The 23180-nt window shown below is 38.2% G+C and overlaps 1 long non-coding RNA gene across 1 annotated transcript in view; it reads left to right on the top strand.

Moving 5' to 3' along the window:
* Positions 1-15420: 15420 nt before the first annotated feature.
* Positions 15421-23180, top strand: part of LOC102018366 — a 63615-nt gene continuing 55855 nt past the window's right edge. Inside the window, exon 1 of the long non-coding RNA XR_259801.1 lies at positions 15421-15643. This is a non-coding gene — a long non-coding RNA (uncharacterized LOC102018366). The remainder of the gene's footprint in view (positions 15644-23180) is intronic.

Here is a 23180-nt window from a genome sequence, read left to right as displayed (position 1 = left end):
CCAAAATCCATGAACCAAAAGAAGTCTCCTTTTAGGTTGTTTATGTCAGTTTTATTATCTCAGCAAGAGAAAGCTGATAGCACACATGCTAAGGATGATAACTGCATACCTGTAGGCCAGGGATTGGACACTGTGCCAGTCTTTGTCACTTGTGTATTGTTCATGACTGCTCAGGAATACTATTGCAGAGCAGAGTAGTTGTAACAGAGAGACACTCAGCAGATAAAGCTAAAAATATTTACTACCTGGTCCTATAGAACAAAAGCTTTGCCAGAACTTACTATAGATGGACACAAGGCAATAGACTGCTCATTTGGATGTTTTTAAAAATTTATCTCAACTATCTGACAGTAAGAACACTTAAGAAATGCCGTTGGAACTTCCTTGAGGTCTGTAACTCAAAATGTGCTATTTGTATGAAGCAGTGTATGAAACAGCACAGGGCACGTAACAATCCCTCACACTGTTGTGGCTGAGTGAAGGAACAAATGAATGAATAGATGAATACTTAACTCCAAGAAGTCCAGCAAAAGCCCCATTCTATTTCATGTCTCATTTTTATGCCTATGAACCTGGGAGAATTTTCTGTTGTTAATTATACATTTTGAAACTAGATACAATTATATACAAAGACTATACAGTTCTATAGGGTTTACTTTTGCTGTCTGCTGAGCAAACACATGTAGTGACAACAGTGTATGAAGCATATGTGCTTCCCAAATATTAATTCCTTTAATCCTCATGCAAATGTAGACTATAGAGTTTAAGGTAGGAAAAATGAAGCATAGAGACAGGAAGTGACTGGGTCAAGATCACAGAGGTACCAAGTGCAGAAAAACTCTAGCAGGCTGGTTTAGATACCAGCAGTCCTGCTTCAGAAGCTAACTTTCTTCACTGTGCTCTGCTGCTCCGCATCGTATGTAAGAGGATTCACTCTTTGCAATGACTGGGCAGTCTATGGAGAGCAATAAACCAGACATTTTGTTCTCAACTGGTTTCCTTTGACAGCTCTTCTTGGAATTGGGCCCAAAGAAGATGATACACTAGAGCTTAGGACCCCTAAATTTTCAAAAGTACAGATGAACACAGCAACTTTCTTTACAATGGGGCTAACTGTGACCAAAAAGAAATCTCCTGGAAAAATATCTAATTCTTTCTATGAATTCATTAGATGAGGATTTCAAAATTAGGTAGAATTTCAGTTATTCATGCAACCTATCTACTTGATCCACTTTAAAATATGGTGTAAAGTGTTTGATTAAGTGAAGAAAGCATTAAAATGTTTAATTCCTACATCAGGTAGTTCTCAGCTGCAAGAATCAAAGAGCAACAAAATAAAACAGAAAAAAAATCCCTGGAAAAAGCTAGGTGGTTCACAGAGTTGACCTCTAAATAACCAGGCCCTAACAATGAGCAAGACTATGGAAATCTGAGGACCTGAGGATAAGCTAATCTTGGGTGTAATAGCTGTGCAGATGGGGAACACTACTCAGCCTCCACTATTTCTGGCTGTTTTCCATCACCTGAATGTGCTCACAGGAATGCAGCTGTTTGTTTAAAGATACTTTCAACAGTCCATGTGCTTTGGTGACACGAGCCAAAAATTTAAAGACCTAGAAGGCTAAAGTCCCAATTCTTGGCTTCCACAGGGTGAGGAGCAAGAGTATCTGGATTCTTGTCACCAAGCTTTACTGAGGATGCCTTCACATCCAGAGTTGCTCAGATACTGGTAGCCAGCACACACACACACACATACACACACACACGCACACATGGGCACACATGCACACAAACACACATACATATATATAGTCACGTAGGTATAGATATCACCACCAGCCAGCTCAGTCTTGCTGCGGATAATTTTTTTAGAGAGTTTTTCTTTCCTTTCTCTAGATCTCTTGTTTTTAATTAAAGATGACTTCTTTACACACTAGCTAGTTTCAACAAGTATTTTTCAGTTGACATGCCAGAAAGAATGTCAGAAGTTTGGGGGTAAACTGTAAACTGATATTTTTAACACAGAGGCATTGTATTAACATTGTATGGGTCATGAGTTAATAGGAATCTACAGTTTTACTCCAAAATATTTCTTCATGCCCAGAGAAAAACTTGGCATTCACAACTTTACTTTACTGTAAGCACTGTTCAGTTGGTACCAAACATCTAAAGAGAAGGATCTAAACACATAGATATGTTATAAATCTAGTTCATATTCTTGTGAAGAAATAAGAAAATGACTTTTCAAATGTGTATCTGATGTGACTGTTTGTATTTGTAATTGGGATTATACATCATTATTTCTTCTTTCATTTGTTCAGCAAATACTCATTGAGAGCAGGCTTAGTTCCAAGTACTCACACAGAGAGCAACTACTAGTACCATATTCTGGAAGCAGCAAGCACTGCCCTTCCAAAACTTAGTATTAAAAGAACATTGAGAGAGTCTCATCTATGGTTATGGTTTGTGTCTAGGTGTCTTCTCAAAGCCTCATACAGTCTTAGATGGGGCTTTTTCGGAGGTGGCTGAGTCTAGAGTGTGTGATGCTGGGATTAAGGGTGTGCAATTAGTAGATCAGTCCACTCACTGGCTTGCACCACCCTAACCCCAGCAGTCTAGACACAGTATAAAAGGGACAGAAAGATGCTGACAAGGCTCGTTGCTTTTGTTGTCTTCTGCCTGCCGTGAATTGGTCTCCTCTGGGAAGCCACCCTATTTTGGAGCCAGTTGATTATGGACCTCTACAAGCTATGTGCTAAAATAACCTTCCCTCCTTTCAGTCTGGGTGTCGGGTATTTTGTCTCAGCAACAAGAAAAGTAACTAAGATATCTATCAAACTGTTAATTCTCTTTCTTAAATGACTAAAGCATTTGTTTTGTAGAATGCTATTTTAATTCAAGTAAATAACTCAGAAATGAGGGAGATTTTTAGAAGAATGGCTTTTAATGTGTCAGGTTTTTTGCAATGTTTGATATCTTTTACGTATCATCATTGGAATCTGCTTCCCCACCCACTGAACCTGGGCCAAACATGTGATTTTGGGTTGGCTGGAAAGTGACAAAAGCGGTGATGCGTGAATTCTGGAATCTGTACCTTACCAGGGCTTGTGTGTCTTCTTTAGTTATCTTGGAACCCTGAAATGAGAGCAGGTTGTACAGAAGCCTAGTTTAGCCCACTAGAGAATGAAACGCTGCATGGAGGACAACCAAGAGGCCCAGCAACAGCCAATGCGAACCATCAAACTTGTGAGGAAGCCATCTCAGACCTTCCTGCAGGAACTTCCGGCTGTCAGACGACAGCAGCCACATATGTGTTCCCTGCCCATTCAGCCTTCAGAACTGTGAAAAATAATACAATAGTGTTGCTTAAGGTAACTAAGCATATAGATGGTTTATTAGGCAGCAATAGGTAATCAGAACAGGAGCTATTTATAAAATATCTATTACCACTACATTTACCACTCCTGGATTCAGCTTCTCTAATCAGGTCCGGTTTCTTCATGTTAATCTACAGTTGGCAATTTCCTCAAACGGGATAGAATTTACTTACCTGATGAAATTAAGTATTTCCACTTTGGATCATGCTGGAAACTTCAGTTTTCTCTGTAGGTACTTGCCTCCTTTTCTTGGAAAATAATCATGAATTTCCACATAGTCATAGTTATAGAGATTAAGAAAAGAATTACATATTTTTTATAATTACCTAGTCATAATTTCAGGAAAGGAGAGATCCAGTGATTTGGGCAAAACTTTTGAGTTCCCTGATAGTAACTTCGAAGGTGACTTAGAAACCCTTGAGAATCTCTGTAGCAAGTGGTCTCTAACAATATAAGCCTGCTTGTATATTTCAGGAGTAGATCTTGCCCAATAGAAATCAGAAATCCCTATAAACAACTCAGATGTAAATTTACAAAAATCCCCCAAATCTATATTGTTATAAAAAGAGAAAAGTTTGGAGACCAGGTATCTAACTCAGCGGCACAGTGCATGTCTGGCAAGCACAAGGTCCTGAGTTTGATTCCCGGTACCAAAAAAAAAAAAAAAAATCAAACATAAAAAGGAGAAAAGTTTGTATAGCCTGCTAGCTGAGTGCTGTTAAGCTACATGCTTATAAACACTAAAGAAAGAAATTAAAACAAAATCAGTTTTTACATATCTCCCCCAAATATGCATAAACATATGCTTATGCTCAGAAAATCCTAACGACTCTGCCTCTATAGTCAACCCAGCCCGGCAAAGATGGTCTCTGTAACAGATTTCCAGCCCCTTGCTTACCCAAATATATACCGAAAATGAATCTGTGCATCCTGGACCCCTTGATGGAGACAGTATGAGCATAAAAACAGAATTATCTTTCTCATTTTCTCAGGAAGAATATTTTGTTTCCTGCAGGCAAAGGAGTTGAGGCTTCTTACCTGGGTTGCTATCTAGTTTCTTTTGTTTTGTTTTGTTTTGCCATAAAATGACAGTTACCTTCTGCTCCATCTTGGAAAAGGGAATAGAACAACTGCACACATGGGGAGCCACATGGTAAATGTGTTCTTTCTTGTCATTTTCATGGGGAAGCCAAAAATAGCAATCTACCCCTCCCATACTTTTGTCTGACAGGTAAAATCCTATTAAATGATGCCTCAAATTGTCTTGTGAAAATTAGTCTCATTTTTCTAAAATTGCAAAGATCCACCAAATCTTGCCTTCTTGCATAGCAAATTGATAGGCATGTTGAGATCGTACTTCACCTTTTTCAGTAAGGTTAAAACTTAAGATTTTCATTTGCCACTGGAAGTTATTAGAAGAATACAGGACAGCTAAAGTTATTTTAAAATTGCAATGTAAAAAGTGTATATCAGTTGCAAGTATGATCTTTTATAATTCAAATTGTTGACGTGAATTGCATCTAAAATTTAATACATTTAGTCCCAAAGTATATACTGTTAAGCAAGCTTGAGCTAAGCTGAACAGAATTTAATGTGTTCAGTTATGATATTTGTTTAAGAAGAATTATATCTGGCTCTTCTTGCAGAAGTATATTTGGTACAACTCTTTAGAGCCTTGCATCTCAATTCAATGCCTATGTTTCATATAAAGTATTCATTACCCTATCTAGGAGTTGTCTACTACCAAGGTTGTTTTTTTTTTTTTTGGTTTTTGGTTTTTCTCCGGTACCGGGAACCGAACTCACGACCTTGCGCTTGCCAGGCAGGCGCTTTTGCCGCTGAGCTAAATCCCCAGCCCCTATGTCTACTACCAAGGGAACTGGGCAAATATTTTATCCCAAGACCTACGTGAGTGTGGAATGAATTCATTTTTCAAAGTCCATTATAACTGTTGATGATAAATCATAGCTTAATGGGTGCATTGAAACATGTGTATTAAAATAGTGAGAAGAAAACTTTGAGCTATTTACAAGTACAAAATATTTCATTCTATATATAATCTTGACCAAATGTTCTCCATCTCTGAGGATAGCATAGGATGTGGAGGGATTATACTCTAGTAAAGAAATTCAAATTAGATGCTCTCCTTGATAATGAGTTGCTGAGTGTTAGAATTAGTAATCCAATTACTAATTACATAATCTTCACAATAGTATGCAAATATTGCTCTATTTCTCTGTCTTATCTTTCTATCATCTTTCTATCTGTCATCTTCCTATTTAATCTTATCATTCAGTATTTATAAAAAGTTCAGTAGGAACACTAGTTAGGAGGGATTGTTGGTCGAATGTGGAACTCATGAAGAAATCATGCATTTCTCCGTATTTTCAAATTTCCTTAGGAATAATCAGATGTGAAAGAGCCAGGAGCACATGTAGTTGCCAGCACCTGTGCTCTCATAGAATTGTCTTACGAATTACCCTTTGGTGTGGTGCTGTCACACTACATGGGAAATTGGCCTGATAGTAGTGTCTCTTGTAAGGATGCAGTGGGATTTTGGCTTTATAAGTCTGCTCTTTAAGAGGGCCTTTGCAAATAAGGATCCTAGGTTTTAGTAAACGGAATGGTGCTAACACCTGCAGTGACTGAGTAGACATAAATCTGTAACTGTAAGACTTCCTATTTTAGGGTGACATCTAGAAAACAGACCCAGTTTTGTGGCATACCTGTATGTATATTTTGTAAATATATCTTTGCAAATTTCCCAGCTCATTTTATTGTTTCCATCTACTTATTCTTCATTTTTACTCTTTCTTTTCAACTGTTTCCTTTTGTTGCAACTTCCATTTATTTTGTGTGATCTGGCTGCTAAGAGCCAATATATTTTGTTTAATTTAATTCTTACAAAATATTACCTCTATTTGTATATACAAGGGAACGAAATGTCATCACATTGTGGTATGTCTTTTACTTAGTGGGGGAATTGAGATTTTTTTGGGGGGGTACTGGGAATCGAACTCATGACCACCCACTTGTCAGGTAATTGCTGGGCCACTGAGCTATATCCCCAGCCCCAGATTTCTTTGTAAATGTGGTCTCATTGATGCCAAGCATGTAGGGAACAAAGTCTAGGTATAATCATATTACTAAGTTCATGATGTGGGCTCTCCTTATTAAAATAAGAAAAATCTGATGTTATAGCTAAGTATATCAAGTAACAGCATTACTATTGATTATTATTCTCATTGCACTGATGAGGAAACTGAGGTGCAGAGGTTAAGTCACATTCACAGATCTGAAGTTGGTGTAGAGTTGAGATGTAAACCCAGATGTTTCACTTCCAGATTCCAGGAGAATCTTAAGCAAAGCATCATCGTGTTAGAATGTGAGCCATCCTTGCAAGCCACCTGAATTCATCTAGACACATGGGATGCAGGATTTCTCAGCATACCTGTATTACATGTACACCTGTTTACCTTTTTTGTCTCTTCCCAATGGAAAAGATAGTGCATGGTGCTAAGGTAAAAAGAATTTTTCTACTTGATAGAATAGGCAGTTCTGCGTGGAATCAGGGGAAGGGTTAGAGGATTTAAAAGTTCCTTTCTGCCCCAATTCAACTAGGTTAAAAGCTCCTTGAGGACAGAGACCATACTAATGAGATTTGAGAAGTAATAAGTCTGAACTGCATTTGTCTGACTTGTTAGTGTCCCTTGGCTTTTCATGAGTCACTGAGCTGGACAGTTTTCATGTTACTGCTGTACCTCTTCATTAATCAAGAGTGACTTGATTTCCTTTACAAGAAATTTTTCTGTGGCCTTAGACCACACCCATTGGTCATTTAGTCATGTGCTGGCTACCTTTTAGCAGCTCTGTTTTCAATTTCTGAACTTTTACAGCACAGATGAGGCTTTGGGCAAGAATAAACAGGGCAAAAGACTGCTTCTTGTTAACCTGCTAGAAGACGGTGTGTGCGGGATTATACACTTGCAAATCTGGGCTAGTTCAAAGGGATGATTTAATTTAATAATATCCGAATTAATTAGTACTTCTGGTTGCAAGTGAATACCCAACCGGTTAAAACAAAAGTGGAAAAATTAAAAGTGCACCAATATTTTAGGACCTTAAAATAAATGAGTATGGGCTTTCAATCACTTCATGATAATACTCTTCCACTTTTCTTACAAAGTTGCCGGGTTCTCAGTAAGCAACAATGGACCCAAGTCACTTATCAAAAAAGAGAGAGAAAAGACTTTTTCACGTTCTTTTGCTTTGTTTGCTTGATCGTACAAGAAATAAACCGCAGTTAATGTGTTATGTCAATAGCAGAACTGTTAAAATGCAGATATTTGGTAGGATAGTCATGGGCTCTTTAGGAGCAAGCAAGAATGACTTGATATTGGTAGCACAGAATCTAACACATCACAAATTTTAAAAAGTGTTAGGTTTGCTTTGGGTGGATGATTCCTTTCAGTAGATGGTAATCTACATGAGGGTACAGGTCAGTGTTTGAAGTGATCAGTTTCTTACTCATTTAGAAGGAGCTGGCTCCTCTGGAAAATCATCCCTTCTCCTCAAGCACTGGCTTCTCCGCTGCTTGGGGAAATCAGGCAGTGCTTGTCCTGACAGCACTGAGGTTGCATCCTCTCCGTATGCACAGATGTAGGACTATACTCACTACGGCCATGCACTTTATACTGGTAAGGGCAATGTATTGTCCTCCTCACACTAGCCTTTGTGATAATACCTTGTTTTATGCCAGCACATAAAGGAAGCATCCAGGGTCATAATGGAATAGCTGTTTACCATAAGGGACATATGGTGTACATGGTATACTAGGCAGGGGTAGGGACTGTGGACACAGATTGCCTGTGTTCATGTCTTAGCTCCACTGCTAACTGTGGATCTTGTTAAGTTCTGTAAGTCTCCTGTGTCTGTTTTCTCCTAGCAAAACTCACCTGTTAGAGATGTAAGGGTTAACTATGTGCAATATGGATATTTAGAAGTTTAGAAAGTACAACATACATGTTAGCTGCTATCATCACTTCACACAAATGCCCTTTAATGTTCACCCCATTTCCACTCTCCCGGATTTTCGTTTCCTGCAGTCTTCACCAGCTCCCCCACCAGGCTCCAAACTGGTCTCTCCATCCTTTCTTCTGAATCAGTCCTCCAGGTAGATTCCTTGTTGATCCTCCTGCAATACTGTTTTCTGCTGCTTGCAATCAAACCCATGTTTTTCCAGGGTAAAGTTTGTTTTTCTTTGTCTGACAGTTAAGGTCCTCTGTAATTCCCTGTGCTTCATTGTCAGCTTGTATTTGCAACTATTTCTTAGTTTTACCCCTTTGTGTGAGAGGAGCAGGGCCCAAGTGCGTATGTGTTTACTTACTGTGTGAAGGCGCAGTGGAGGGAGAGGAGAGCGAGGTAAAAGGAAGAAATGCAGTATGAATTGTCCCAAATTATGCTTCACAAATCAAGGGTTCTGAAGTTGTTTTAAGGAAGATTTGTGTATTTCTGTGTCAGAGATGAGTCTGGGCCACTCTCACAGAATCCAGAAAGCCTCCATGGATGGGGGGATTGCGGTCTTTTCTGTGATTTATACACTGATCCTAAATCACCCTGGGTCATGAAAAGTTGGGCTGAAAAGCACAGGTCAGTTAGCTGCTACAGTCAGTGCTTTCCTGTGCAGGGAGAAGTGACCACATTAGCTGCCAAGTGTAACTTGAATGCACAGTGCACTAACATAATACAATTTTATAGACTTAGAAAATATTAAATAGGAATGAGGTAAGCAGCGCGTTCCTAATGAGTTTACAACATCTCTTACCCTTACTCTTTCCTTACTTTGCCTTTTGTGAAGCCGAAATCATTTTTTTTTTTCTGGCTAAGCGGCATAGATTCATGTCCACTCACACACTGCACTATGCCTGCTGATGCACTGTGTACAAAAGGCAAAACTATTGATATTATATTGATGTCACTTTTCATCTGTGAAACATGTATGTGAGTGCTGGGCACTGCCTCTGTGTGTGTGTTTTGGTTACATTTTAGAAATTCTCAGAGTTGGCAGGGGCTCTTCCCTATGTTTCTTGCTTGTCTTATTCTGCTCCCCATGACTCCGATCAGGCTGCCAAGTTCTTCCTGACATCAAAGCGGGCTCCGGGCTCAGATCATCTCTGAGGGATGCAGAGGAAGAGGAGAAATAGCTCTTTCCCAGAGAACACTCCTCTGACTGAGTTCTAAGTCAATTTTTGCGCTTATCTGACAGAATTTTTTTTTCCTCACTGGCTGGGCTCCTGGTGAAGTCAAATATTGCAGCTGACGTCAATCGGCTTATGGCCAGGTGCTGGACTGTGCTGGGCAGACTCTCAGCGCAACAGATTCATCCCCCTTGGATCTTGATTTTATAGTTCCGTTTTACATGATGTTCTTTCAAATAGCAATAAAAACAGTAAACAGATTACAAAATACAAGCCACCCATGCGTACATTCCTTTCTCCTGAACCCAAATGAATACAATGCCAACCCCAACAAAGGTTAATTAATAGCACAACAGAGATTCTTGTTAAAAAAAATTGCTGCTTCCCACAGGCTGCAAAACTAGGCTCTTGCCAGTCCTGTGTTCCTTCACCACGGTCTGCGTGTACTTTTCTTCATGTTCTTGTAAAGCCTCTCATCTTCACCTCTTGTAGAGATACTAGTAAGTCTGCAGATGGCAAAATCAAAGACAGTGACCTTAACCTTTACGTCCAGAATTTCCCATATTTGGATACGCGCTTGTTCACTTTGTGTATCTCCCTTGTTTTACTCTAGAACCCCCAGCCTGTTTCCCCTTGGTTTTACTGGATTGGCCTTGGGAAGGACTGAACCATTATGCTCCTATCACATCCCTCCATAATCACCAAAACATGTGCTACTCCCCAGCCCCACAGAGCCTTGCCAGTTGATAGATCAACATGGTGATGAGTTTGTGCTGCAGGTGATGGAGTTTATGGGTCAGAGAGACATTTCTGGGTTTTAGTTTATGGCACAGAACACACTTAAGCTCACATAGAAAAGAAAGTCATATTTGAGACAAACAAAAAAATGAATATATAAATACATACATTGAACAAAATAACCTAGACTCTTGCAGGATTTTGACTGCCTGCAAGGACAATCAGGATTTGTGTGAGGTCTAAGGATGACCTTGGTGTGTTTTCATATTTCAAATAGGAACAGGGAGCCTGCTATTCCTGGGAACTCTGCTGAGAATCTTTCCATTGTGGGTTTCTCCTGGATTATACCATTGCAATGACTTGACCCTGAAATAGAAATGTGAGCCCCCTACTGAACAAAGTCTCTGCTATCTATTTTTTGTTAGGAATAGCCCATTATCAATAATATTTTAAGTCAAAGAAAATGCCTTTTAATGATTTTATCAGAGACTTTTAAAGGATCTTAAACTGTGCCATTTTGATTATTTTACAGCTGAGAGAACTAAAACCCAGTTAGTGGAAAATCTGAGCCCGGGAGCCTGGGGATGTGGCTCAATGGTAGAGTTCTTGCATTGCATGCTAAAGCTCTGGGTTAGATCTCCAGCACACACACAAAAAAATCTGAGCCTAGAACCAAGACCTTTCATAACCTGTACCACAGTCACTTATTTCAGGAAAATCATTAATGCAACCCTTTCTTATCAGAGTTTTCATACCTCCATTATTTTAATGCTATTATAAGAAAGTTCAATGCAATTTAATGTGTAACTTACTAATTTACTTGTTAAATGTGTGTAAAACATGTGTAACAAACAGTGTAAAATCAAACAAAACAAAGGAGTCAAGTGTTATAGATGACAATAGAAATATAACCATCCCCTTGCTGAATTTATTGTAGATTTTACCCTTTGACTTTCAGATGTTTCATGGCTAGCATGTGCATAAAACTGCCTTCATCTTTCCCGTGTGAATCAAATTTTTAAAACTATACATTGTACAATGGAGCTCAGTCTTGATGGGAGAAGAACTTATAGCTAGCCCTAGAAATTTAAGATATTCCTATTAGCTATGTTTATGTTCTGTTGCAAACCAACTCCGCTATGTTACCTTACTGCTTTCCTACTCATTTCAAGTTCTAAGACCTGGCTGTGTGGTTTTTCTGAAACTGTCCTCTATTTCCTAACTCTAAGTCCTATGTACCTCAAGTTCAGGCTCAAGTCCTACCATTTCCATTAAATTTTTCTCTAGAAGTTATACCTTTCCTTTCATTTAAGCTCTTAAGAACTTACAATCTATACCACCAAATTCTATGTGTAATTATACTCAGTTCAGTGTAGCTTGTCAATTTATGTTTGGCTAACTAAAATTTGCACTTTGTGAAAATTTCCATGCAAAGATTGAATGTCTTCTTTATCTGTATAATAGCCAGCATTATATCGCAGAAATGGGTAGCCCAAACTATTTGCTCTTGATTAGCCTGTGATTGAGTGGGGGCCTATGAGATAGGAAGCACAGACTCTGCTACTGAGTGTGGTTCATGGTCAGGAGCATCAAAAATCCTTAGGTCTCATCCTACACGTACTGATTTTTAAAGTTCAGTGCTTTGAAAAATATGATTAACAATAGCTTAGGTGAAAGACACATAGGTGGGCCACTGACACTAAATTGTGACCCATATCAACAAATGCCAAGGTCTCTTAGGTACATGTGCTCAGAGGGAAGCATTGCTTTGACATTTAGAGGCACCAACTACTTAGAGAATCTGGTGAATATTCTGAATCCTTTGTCATGAAAACAAACATAGACACATACATATAATATTTTACATGTAATTTATGAGTGGTATAAGTGTTTAGAAAGATAATTTATTTATCTCCTGGAGTGTTTGGTTACATACTGTATGTTTATTGTTAAAAAATAAGAGGGCTACAGTTGGCTTTCCTCCAAGAAGATAGTCTTTGATATTTGCAGTAGATGTTTGCATGGACAATAATAATCACTTTCAATGTTACCCCCACAGGTTCAGAATTAGTGTGTAAAAGCTAATTTACATGTGAAAAAGGTCTTCATGTGATGGACTTTATTTAGTTCAGTAACAGAGTAAGCTTTGATTTAAGCAGTAGTCTGTCATTCTACCTAATTGTGTACTTATTTTAAAAATCTCTTGTTCTTTGAATTCAGGCAAAGAGTCACAATCTGCTTTTCATGTACTTTAAAAAGACTTTTGGGTGATAACCTGAATTGCTCTTAATTATCAATTAAAATTTCCCCAAGTAGATTTTTAAAAGTTTAGATGATCCCAATTAGTGAGGACCACAGTTTTAACAGCAAGAATAACGTTGATTACTTTAGGTATTCTTTATTATATGAAAAGGCATGACCAGAGATCTCAGATCAAAAAGGGAATTATGGAAATGGATCCTAAAAATAAAAGATATAAAAAGGTTGACCGTCAAAATTGTCGTCTGCAGTGGTTTTAACTTCTTCCAAATTCTAACAATATTAGTTTGAATATATTATATTCCCATTTATCCTAAAAGGAGTGGTAAGTTAATGCTATATTTATATCTGAAAACTATTCTATTTTATACTCTTCACTAGTATTTTCTCTCAAGAATAATACTCAAGCCTGTACTTAAAAGGCATTAACATTTTTCTAGCCCATCCATGTGAAATTGGGATTAAGCTGTCCCGACTCACTAGGTGGGATAGTGAAGACACTCAGAATGTATGCAACCCCAAACTCCTCTATCAGTGGTACCTTCAAAGCAGTGCTCAAGAAAATTTGGTGAACTCACTGAAGAGTAAAGAGCTTCTGGGATGTGGGAAAAGAGAAGGGAATGAAGGAGAAATTTTGTATGCATGTATATACAGGATAGATAACATAGTTGTTCTTCTGTCTTCTATTTCTATGCTGAAAGAAACTGTCAATGAGTCTTGGTTGACCAGTATTGCATGTCTATATCTCTTTTCATGAGAAGCCACTTTGAAGATATCAATATGTAATACAACCACCATTGTTAATTCCCTACCACTTTGTTTGGAACTCTGTATTGTCTGTATTGTGCTTGTGATATGTTGTAAAATGTTGTATGTCTGTTAATGTTTCCCTCCTTTTACCTTTAAAATAAAAAAAAATTGCCAAAACACTGAAAAAAAAAAAAAAGAAAATTTGGTGAACTAAAAGTTGCTGAGAACTTCTTAGAATCAATTATGCATCAGGGAAAATTAATAGTTTAGTAGTGTGAAAAAGAGAATTCTTGTTAGCCTGAACAAGCAATGGACAGAAGAGTTACATAGGAGAAATTTTAGAGCTGGTCTCAAGAGCTGAGTAGGAATAATAAGATATATGATAGATCTCCATCACAAGTTTCAGACCACGACACATTCTTCATTACGGTGACAGTGGGTGACAAGGCATCTTGGAAGAACTGAGGTTAAATTCTATTTAATTTGATTAGATTGTACACATCTGTGGAGCACTTAGCTCATGCCAGCTCTACTACTTGGTCAATGGAAAAAATGGGAGTTGGAAGCAGAAAAGGTTAAGGTTGGTGCAGTGAAAAGACACCTTCTTTACCCTTAAGAATCTTGCTGTGTATTTGGGGAAACAAGCACAGAAGCACTGAAGATTAAATAGCTGATGGCATGTGGAGGAATTAAACCTTGGGAGACTGAAGAAAGCCAAAGAAGGAGGCCATATTTTTTCAATCCCTTATGGCTTTTATTTTTCTTACCCTATTGTACTACATAAAAAGCTATATTTGCATATGACTGTAAATCTAATTATGAAAGTGTAACTGTATGATATCACATACAGGAGGTCAGCTGGGGCCCAGAGATAGTTGGAACAGTGGGTTTCTATGGAGCCTCTGAAATTACATCTGCAGGGATTCAGCTTGACCTGACCGCCCCCTTGGATTTTGACTGCTATAACTGCCCCTGAGTGACTCTGTTTGGTTTTTCCCATGTAGTTTCCCAACATACTATGAGTAAACAAAATAACTCAAGTGGAATATGGAGCTTCATGTCTGGATACTTGCACCAGGATTGTGCCTGAATCTGATATTAACTTGAGACAAGCCAAGTACAATCTGGCCTAGGAACAAGCCACTTTTGTCCTGGTAATTATATTCTGCTTTTACCCAAATCGTGTACTCAATGGTCTTTTGGCCACTCCAGTCATATTTCTGTCAGAGACCCCAATATATTTCATTCTGTGGGAACTTGAATCTGCCTGTCCTTTTCTTTGGTCTCAAAGTAACTGGCATCCCATTCTCATACTTGACCCAGTTTCTCACATCTCTCAGGCAGTCACCTTTCCACTGGCAGAAGTTTTGGTAAAGTAATTCAGAGTGAAAATCAGATCAGCAGCTTGTGGGTATGAATCCTTATGGTCATTTTGAGATATATAAGCTCAACCAATGCCAGCCTTGATGAAACTCCTGATCAAAATTTAAACACTGGCTTAAGTTTTATATGGTCTCAGAGAAAGTCTAAACATGTCTAAAACAGTTAGGAGACGGAGGGCAGAATGAGATGTGTACATAACCATCTTTCATTCTTGTTTTTCAATTTACCTAGCATTTAAAATCAGAAAGCACTTATCTGAAATCTCATATAGACCAATCCCACTTCTTATTTGTTGGTGGGAAGAGATCTGTTGTATACTGTCTTTCTCAGATACTTATGAAAACATCTGCGTTCAGTCCTACACGTAGGATAATATGACATGACTTGTCTGAGCTAAGGGCACTCTTCCACATTTGTATCATAGCTCCTGAAGGGTAGTTGCGGGCCAAAACCAGAAAAATGATTGCCTGGTTTCCCATTCCACCTTCAATGGACACTTGAACTTCAAGAAGAGGATCATCTTGCCAGCAAAATAGACCTGTGTTTTTCCTAATCTACAGAATACCTTTGTAAGTATCTTAGAAACTGAAATGAAATTTGGAGGGACTGGGGACAATGGTGATGACTATGCTGACAATAGTGCTCAGTGACACACTGAGAATTCTTATTCTTAGAGCCTCTATCATGTGAATCGCATTCTGCCTACATCTCCTGAACATGCTGTTGCCAAAAGCAACGGTGACCCCATGGAGCAAAAGTCCTGATAATCATTAGGGCACACTCAGTCAGAATTTAGGAATTTGATATATTCTGGCTTTAATGAGATTTCCTCTTGATAAACTAAACTTTCTATGAGGGAAGAGAGGGGGACTTTACAGGTAAATTAAATGAAGAATTGGCCACTTCATCTAAGAATGGAAAGCCAGAGAGACAGGAATGGTGAGTGTGGATTACGGATGAACTAATTACAAATTTATATGAGGTTTAAAGGAAAGACAAAAGACTAATCAATTTTGGTAACTATTTGTAAATCTGTAGGTAAGCATCATGACCTTGGAGTTAATTTTTGTAATTAAAATATAAAATACTATCTAGCACTGGGAGCTCTCTTAGAGATCTTTTAAACTTTCATGTTATAAAGACCAGGCTTTAAACTCAGAGAAGCGAAATAAATCAGTGACTGCCATACAGCTGGTTACTAGCAGGGCCGGGGCGGGCATCCTAATTCCCCTCTGTCAGCTTTGAGAGGAAAGTGAGTTTTCACAGAGGCTTCAGTACTGAACAGATTAAGCAGACTGTGGCAGATGGACGTTGTTTATTACAGCTTCTATCAATATGTACAATTATTGGGAAGTAACACGCGACTAGGGTTTAACATTTACTCGCCGACATCTAATTTTTTACTCAGTCTTTCTTGTACTGCTTGAGGAAAGCTAAACATTTTGTAAACAATACAATTTATTTTCCTGAAAGGTTATATAATCAAGTAAAACCAGTCACTGGAGCTTGTTTAAAAACCTTCAGTTAAACTTTATTTTAACAGCAAATTACTGTCTTTTGGTAACTTGCTTTCTACCAGTTCCAGCCACATAAGGATGCCAGAAGTGCCTCCTATTATGGCTTCTTTGGGATGGTGTTATCCCAGCTCGAATGCTGAATTCAAGGAGCTGTCTCCTCCCCACACTGGAAGTTGCTGATAGAGTCAGTGCGCGTATCAACATAGTAATCTTCAAAAAGGAAAGAAAATGTGGTATCTACATATAGTGGGGTACTAGTATACCATAAAGATAAACTTGAGTCATTTGTAGGAAGATGGTCCAGTTCGACACCATAGTGTTAAGTGAAATAAATCACCCACACACAAACATAAACATCACATGGTTTTTCTTATATGAGAAACCCAAATTATAAAGGGCAAAATAAAAGATAAATAACAAGAAGTAGGGAGATAGAGCTTTCTTAAACGGGAAGGGGATCAAGAGATGGGGAGGGGAAGGGGGAGAGAAGAGGGAGAAGGGGAGGTAGGATGTGTTATGCACATGTCCCTCTCCACAAATGGAATGTAAACATGTACTTCAAACATACTAGTAAAATTTTTTAAAAATAGCAAAAAAAGATGTAATTGTTCTAAATGCCTATAAACCTGTAGTTGTTGTGTCCTTTTTAAGTATACACTTGCTTTTCCTTTTCTATGCTCTTGGCCTGAGAACAAAATAACTGTCACTGCGGTCAGACCAGCTATCTATTTGTACTAGATTCTGCAAAGTTATTTTATTCTTTTTTTAAGCTTCAGTAACTTTTTTTTTGCTTCCTTTCCTCCCACCCTTTCTTCCTTCCCTTCCTCCCTCTTTCTATTCCTCCCTCCCTCCCTCTTTCCTTCCCTTCCTTCCTTCTTCCCTTCCTCCCTCTTCTTTCCTTCATCCTTTCCTTCTCCTTCTCCAGCTCCTCTTCCTCATCCTCCCCCTTCTCAGGCCTTACTGTTAATTCACACATTGTCTCTGTGTAGGGTGAGAGGTATCCATGGGTCTGTGAAGGTGTATGGGACAAGTCTCTACCCAAGGAGCCCGGGGTCATTTTACAGAAGGGCATAACTGATTTCTCTATGATTTACATCCTAAGGTTTGACATATACTATAAGCAGCTTGAGTGTTCTCTCTCAGAGATTATCAACTATGCTCTCCTTGACTTCTCAATCTAGTTTTACTTCTAGCCTCTAATACTTCAGAATAGAAGGTCTTGTTTAGTGAGGGTCTCCTGAGGTCCCTTTTGTTCTGGTGTTAATGTATTCATGTTGTGTACTGGAAAAAATGTCCCTTTTGTTGAGAAAGGGGGTTTAAAAAGTAATTTCTTGTAAGTATTATTCTGCGTAATTGACCTGACCCTAATGGAACAGAGCAGAGAGGTACAGATTTACTCAAAATCCCCGCTGCTGCTCTGTGAGGTTCTCCCTCCCATCTGATGTGTGTGACCCGGGCTGGGCTCAGAGAGTGAGAGGAGTTTTTGACTGAAACAGAGCGGCCACCATACATTTCCAAGCAGAAGGTCCGACAAATCAGCTTCTATCCACAATGAGATGAACAGTTCTTCACACCCATGAAAGGACAGCAAAAAAGAAAGAAAAATCCTTACAATCTGTAATAATATACATATATATGGAAGGAAAAATTTCTAATTAACTTCGGAATCCAGAGGATAAGAACAGATGAAGTAAAAGAAAAAAAAGGGACTCTACTAGGGTTTAATAATAATTTATATTCTAAAGATTTGGGGAGATTTGGGAACAAAGATGCTAAGGGAAGAAATCTGTTCAAAGGAATTTAATTATTTTAAGGGGACAGACATGTAGGAGTAAAGGACAGACATGTACCCAATGGAAAATGTGAATTTTAATTTGAAACTCAGCATGTATGAAAGGGGTTAGAAGGAATGATTTCAGGGCATTATTTCTCAATTTAGTCTCTCTCCTTCCATTCTCCTTAACCTCTCTTCCCTGTCCCCTTCTCTCTCTTTCCAGAGTCTGCCACTAGACTTGCCTTCTGCACTACGCACCATGCATTCTAGACAAGGCATGATTGAAAAGAAAATGAACTGTACACTATTACCACGGATTGCAGTCCCTCTGGGGAAGCAAAAATGCATCAGGAGACCACTTAGTTTCATGTGTTAGCAAAGGAAAGCCTCTAAGTGGTCTCTGGCAGGAGTTTACATAAGCTAATGAATAAAGAAAATAAAAGCTTATACTTCATTAGGCTGACAAGAAATCAATCACATTTGATGAACTAGTAAATCTGATTTAAATGCCAGGGAGTTCCCTAAGAGTACTTAAATTTGCTCCACCTTCGTATACAAATCCCACTGGTACCTGTAGTTACTACTCACAGTATCAGTCCTGGGAGTTCATGGAAAACCACATTCACAATCAGCCTATTAACTTTTTTTAAAAAATTGCACATCTTGGCCACTGCTTGAATTGTTTATAACAGCAGTGTGTTTAATTGCTGCCTGCTTTCTTGGGTTCCGCTACTGTCGTTTCAAGAAAAGAATATTGGCCTAAAGATCATGTGCAGATAAATACAATACGCTCTATGGAAGGCCAGCATGGTGATGTGCAACCTTGGCTTGACCACTGTGTTAGCTTCCTGACCCCTTGCCGCATTGTGCCGCATGTAATTTAATGCTCACATAATTTAATTTTGTCTCGGAGAAGTAGGTAGATTATATATATTTCACTCATTTTTAAATTCACATTTTAAAAATTAGGTGACTTCTCCCAGTATAAGAAGGGGTATTCCTGAAGTTTTTCTCAGTTCTAGGATACAAAATCACACATAAGAAACAGTATCTTGTCTGGATCAAGTACTATGATAGAAAGAACCACCGGACTGTACCAGCCCATATTCTGAAGGAAATCTGCCTTCAGTACTTTGCAGAATAAACCAAATCACCTTGGGTAAATTTATAATCTCAATCTTCTAGCAGTTTCCTAATCTACAAAGTCCTTCATTCTTTCAACTGTTGTTCTTATAACAGGGTGTTTTAAAGTGTTCTTTTTGTATTCCAAAATTCTGTGGCTCTACATCTGTACCTAACTTTCCTAATTAGAAAGTTCTTTGATAAAAGGGGGGCAGTTTAAGTGATCATTATGGGACAGAATGAGAGTGTACTCACTAGCAATACTAGCATAGTGAAATTCTTCCTTTGTGTTTGCCAGGAACTTAAGGTTATACTATTAGAACACGATAAAACTCTTTTAGCTCCCATTTCTACAGTAAGCCATAGTCCTACTGATTTCAGGATTACTTGTGCTGTAAGTAGAAGATCTCTTGTGACTATAAGTAAATTGTAATAGATATAAAACAGCAAAAAAAATCATTCATAGAATATTCATACCTGGATCAAATTATCCCATGATTATAAAATCCACAATGGATTCTAATCTCTTCTATGACAAAAATCCTGTCTGCTCTCTCCTAAATGTCTTCATAATTAGTATAACTTCACCAAATATACATACAATATTTACTATGTTCAAGATTTCTAGAACTGGCTGTTGTTTATAAGGTGAAATATTGTTATATTTAGTGTTAATTAGATTTTGTTGACTAATACAAAGACAATTGGAAACAATACTTTAGAAGAAAACTTGTGTGAAAACAGTCTCTTCAGATATTTTAATTTCTTAAATTTGTAATGAATTCAATATAGGAGACTGAAAAATGATCATGGTGCTAGTAAATCTGCTTGGGAATAACATTTAGAATACCACTACATTTTACCTCCTTGGATGACCCACCCTTATGAAAACTCAAAAGAAAATATGACTGCTATGTTCTTAAAATATTTTAAAAGGAGTCATTTGTGATAAAATATCAGAGCATTATACATTTCTGACAGCAAACCAGCTCCCTGCATCAGGAAACTTGTTTTAAAACCTGAGATGATTCCAACTTTTCCCCATTCCACTAGAAATAGTACATAGTGGCTTAGTAAGTCACTTTTCATTGTCCTCTAAAATTAGGGGTGGTTATCATATGCTTCCCTTTAGGACTTCAGTTTTGAATTATTAGTTAGCTTTGACAAAAATCTTCTCTAAAATTTTGCACGTCATTTTAAAATATTGTTTTTTTTTAAAATATGTCATTTAATGACAAAGAAATAAGGATGGGGGGTGGATAAGACCAAAAAAACAAAGGCAATTCACAGATTTCCTAGAGATGAGTGTTACAAGAGAGATTGGGTGTCTGTGCTGGAAGTAGTTTAAAAAAGGCAGCTGAAACCCTTGGGCCCACACGTGTTGGAAAGGCAACCTAGATGATCTAGTCCATGTGCCAATTCATTACTGCCTACCCATTCCTTTGGGATATGTCACCATCACAGTTAATAGTAGTAACTCAGCAGGGTCAGGGATGTTTTTACATAGTTTTCTCATTACTCTTTCCAAATGCAGCAAGAATGCAGTAAAACGAAACATGGTACAATTCTGATCTAACTTCTTTTCATCCCCAAATATGAATGCTCATTACAATCTAAGCCAGTGTATGATAGAAGTGGGTTAATTCTGGGCATATCTATCCAACAGTAAACCAAACTTTCACAACTCAGAACCTGACAAGTTTTACTGTTGGGGATGTCTTATGATGCAGCAGTGTCTTCTTGTCATGACTTGCTCAGATCTTTATTATTACAAAATAGTGTTTGAGAAAGACAAACTCCTGTCCCCGCAGTGAAGGCCAGGCAGGCATTATTCCTCAGTGCTTTTCCTTGTCATCAATGATCTGTTCAGTAGTCTATGTGTTCATTTTTGTGACTAGAAGCTATATCTATCTATATTGCCACTGAGGGGTGATTCAGAGCTGACTTTTGGCAGTTACTGGGCAGTAGCTAGTGTGAATTGTTTGGGAAATCTGGGTAGATGTTTTGTACTAGTGTTAATTAGTTATTGCTCATCCTTAAACTTATGAAAGTGGCCTGATTTGGAGATTTAATTGTACACCCTTCTACTGTTAGACATAGCTTCTTCCCTCTTCCTTCCACCACCCCACCCCTGCACCAGCTTCCTATGTGAGGCCAGATGTCTTACCAAGGCCTGCATGATGATTCTTTATTGGGAATTTGAGTAATTGATGAGGATCTATACGGCAGCCAGCATTCTTCTCGTGTATGGAAGTCATCATGCTAAAGCGAGTTCTGATACGAAATACACACTTGGGAGGGAAACCCTATTTGCAAAATTCTCGAGTGAAAAGAGTAAAACCTTGACAAACAACATATGAAACAGGCAGATGATGAAAGGATTTTGAAGAAATAAAAACTCAAGCACTGTATGAGGTACTTTACAAAGAATAATACTGTTGATTTTCCAGTACTTCTTTCATTGTCATTTTTGTAATGACATATCCCCTCCCACTTCCCCACCCCGATGGAAGCAGGTAGAACTCATCCCATTGTTTTGGATTTTTCTGTTCCTCTGTTCTATTCCTCTTCAAGTCTGCTATTTTGGAGTGAGTGCTTTCTCTCTCTCTCTCTCTTTTAACCTTTGTTCCTTTCTCTTGATCCCCCATCTTCTTGAGAGTCTATGTATTTAAATCTTTATCCTCATTCAGTTCCTTAGGATAAGTTAATTTGCATGAAGATAAGAATGGTTTCAAATTCCTATTCCAATACACTTTCATTGTAACAATGACCTACATTATAAGGTTACCTCTAAGTGTGCTATGTGGAAGCAAAATAAAATGGGGGGATATATTTTGGGCAAGTGGGCTGGCAGCTCTTTATGTGTGATTGTTTACAGCATTGTGCTGATGCTCCATGTTGTCGTTCGTTTTGGAAAGTAGATTTTTTCCTAAAGAACAGTCAGTTCATTATCATCTGCTCCATTGTGTAAAAGCCACTACCACTCTATCTAGCTTTCGAAAAAGAAAATAAATCAGTTTGTACAGTTATCATGCCTATTAGAAATTGTAAGCTCAGCTTTTACATTTGCTTGTAAATTTATCTTGATGGAGGGCTTTATACTATATTAAGACTCAAGAAGTTTTTAAAAAATTTAGTTTCTGAACATGAAAGCACTAAATGTAGATTTTTCTTTTCAGATTCTGAAGTAATTTCTTTTCTTGTTCCTAATGTACTTTGCTTTTGAAATATGCTCCTTTGTGTAGGAGCATTATTCCCTGAATTAGATTTATGAATTGGTATGGATTCCTGGAAACCGAGCTTGGCTGAGGATCAAGACATATGATTTCCAGTCACAACTCTGTTAGGTCTGTGCTACATGACCACTAAAAACCAAACCAAAACTACTTACATCGTCCCATGTACTTGTCTTCTAGTGTTACTTCCATTGGGTCTTTCTGTGCAGTCTTGTTTCTATAAGACACACGTATTATAGATAAAGTGTTATCATACACTATAATCTGTGCACTATTTTATGTTTCCTCCAAGGTCAGGACAAGATGTATTTTTTACCTTTATAAACTCAAGGTGTATTATGATGTCAAGCATGTTGTAGGTGCATAATCTTTGTTGAATTAAAGAATGAAAATCACAAAGTGATCGCGGTTATGTATTTCTGGCCACAGCTATGGATGGGGAATTACTAACAACCTCCGGCCCTTTCTAACCCACACAATAGAGCGAGTAACTATAATGGAGGTCTTGCCCTCCAGCGCTCTTTGCCATCTGCTCTGTAGAAGTCGCTCTTCCCCACCTCTGTTCCGTGTCACTTTGTACCCCTTGCTGTTTCATTTTCTTCACATCTAATTGTTTGCTTCCCAACTGGAATGTGAGCGCTCTCTGGCAGGTACTCCATTTCGTTCTACCTGAAATTCACTGTGCCCTTCAGAGGGCCACCAGTATATATTGTAATGCTTAGTGAATAGTTGAGGGGGCAATGGAACTGCATTTGTGAGCCTCTACCTCAACAAAGATAACTATTTTCACGTGACAAAATAGCATGGAAATCTAGCATTGAAGCCAG

The sequence above is a fragment of the Chinchilla lanigera genome, unplaced genomic scaffold (genome assembly GCF_000276665.1).
Source record: "Chinchilla lanigera isolate Chin_1 unplaced genomic scaffold, ChiLan1.0 scaffold00008, whole genome shotgun sequence".
Taxonomy (NCBI): Eukaryota; Metazoa; Chordata; class Mammalia; order Rodentia; family Chinchillidae; genus Chinchilla; species Chinchilla lanigera.
This window is presented reverse-complemented; position numbering and strand designations above follow the sequence as displayed.